Genomic DNA, 2,392 nt, shown 5'->3' on the forward strand with positions numbered 1-2,392 from the left:
TAAGGAAATGGAAACTAATGCGATACCGCTTCACGCTCACTAGGATGGCTGTCGTCAAAAAGTCAGCAACAACTGTGGATAAGGATGTGGAGAAACTAGAGGCCTCATAGATTGCTGACGAGAATGTCAAACGGTGCTTCCCCTTCAAAAAACAGTCTGGCAGTTCCTCGAAAAGTTTAGAGTTACCATATCACCCAGCAATTCCACTCCATAAGTATATACCCAAGATAAATAAAAATATACACCCCCACAAAATCTTCTGCATAGATGTTCATAGCAGTATTATTAATAATAGACCAAAAGTGGAAACCATCCAAATGTCCGTGAGCTGGTGAATGGATAGACAGGATACGGTATATCCATATGATGGAACATTAGCAGCCATGGAAAGGAATGATGTAGTGATGCATGCTACTGCAAGGGGGAACCTTGCAACGTTTTGCTAAGAAGGCAGAAACAGAAGGCCACATATTGTACGATTCCCATACACATGAAACGTCCAGAATAGGCAAATCCATATGGAAAGTAGATTACTGGTTGCCAAGGGCTGAGAAGGGGGGAATAAGGAGTGACTGCTAATGGGTACAAGGTTTCTTTTGCCAAACTGTGAATGTACTTTAAAAACCACTGAATTGAATGCTTTAAAAAGGTGAATTTTATGGTATGTGGGTTATATATCAATTTTTTTTTTTTTTTTTTTTTTGAGACATGGTCTCACTGTCACCCAGTCTGGAGTGCAGTGGCGCAACCTTGGCTTACTGCAGCCTCAACCTCCCAGGCTTAAGCGATCCTCCAACCTCAGCCCCCTGAGTAGCTGGGACTACAGGCATGTGCCACCATGCACAGCTAACTTTTGTATTTTTTTGTAAAGACAGGGATTTGCCATGTTGCCCAAGCTGGTCTTGAACTCCAAGGCTCAAGCAATCCTCCTGCCCCGGCCTCCCAAAGTGCTGGGATTACAGGCGCGAGCCACTGCACCCAGCCTATATCAATTAAAAAAAAAAAAAAACCTCCATGAAATGACTTAGTCTGGTGCCTAGCATATGGTAGGCATTCAGTTACAATGAGCTGTTATCTGTATTTTGGCTTCAATTGACTTACCAATTGCTCACCATTGCCAATCAGATTCCATGATGTATTTAATACCATTCATTTCTTCATGCAGCAATTTATTTCTTTTGCTATTTGTTTTGTTTTGTTTTTTAAGAAACGAGTCTCTCGCTCTGTTGCTCAGGCTAGAAGTCAGTGGTGCAATCAAAACCCACTGCCACTTTGAACTCCTGGGCTCAAGCAATTCTCCCCCTTCAGCTTCCCAAGTAGCTAGGACTACAGGGGCATGCCGCTACACCCAGTTAATTAAAAAAAAAAATTGTACAGATAGAGTCTCACTATGTTCCAAGGCTGGTGTCGAGCTTCTAGCCTCAAGCAATCCTCCTGCCTCATCCTACCAAAACACTGGGATTACAAGCATCCCACTGCACCTGGCCCCTTAAGTGCTTTTTTTTTTTTTTTTTTTTTTTTGAGGCGGAGTCTCGCCCTATCACCCAGGCTGGAGTACAGTGGCGTGATCTCGGCTCACTGCAAGCTCCACCTCCCAGGTTCATGCCATTCTCCTGCCTCAGCCTCCCAAGTAGCTGGAACTACAGGCACCCACCACCATGCCCGGCTAATTTTTTTTTTTTTTTTTTTTTGTATTTTTAGTAGAGACAGGGTTTCACTGTGTTAGCCAGGATGGTCTCGATCTCCTGACCTCGTGATCTGCCCGCCTCAGCCTCCCAAAGTGCTGGGATTACAGGCGTGAGCCACTGCGCCGGCCTCCTTAAGTGCTTTTTATGTTCTAGAAATTATGCTAGATCTTAAGTTTACAGAGAACACTAAAACACTTGTGCTCCAAAGGCTGGTGGGGAAGATAAACATAGAAAAAACTCAGTAATGAAGTGCAGTTCTATGGGTGTACAGGATAGACATGTGAACTGATCCTCAAAAGTGAATTTGGAGACAGACAAGAAGCGAGACCTTGTAGACAGAGGGACAACATGTATGAAGGCAAGGAAGAACACAATATTTGGGGAAATGCAAGTACAGGAGACAGAGTTATGTAATACACAACATAAATGGCATGAAATTTCATTTAATACAATTATGCAAACCTGTTAAATATTCCAAGACCCTTTGAATCAATTGAAAATGTTTGGGTTTACTTAAAACTGGAGAAAAACAAATATTTTGTGTTATGAAGTCATGCATGAAAAATAATTTGAAATGCAAACTCATTTCTTAAAAATTAGGGGCAAGGGGGCCAGGTGTAGTGGCTGACACCAGTAATCTAGTAATCTCAGCACTTTGGGAGGCCGAGGCTTGCTAGAGCCCAGGAGTTCCACACCAGCCTGGG

Source organism: Pan troglodytes, chromosome 10 (genome assembly GCF_028858775.2).
Source record: "Pan troglodytes isolate AG18354 chromosome 10, NHGRI_mPanTro3-v2.0_pri, whole genome shotgun sequence".
NCBI lineage: Eukaryota > Metazoa > Chordata > Mammalia > Primates > Hominidae > Pan > Pan troglodytes.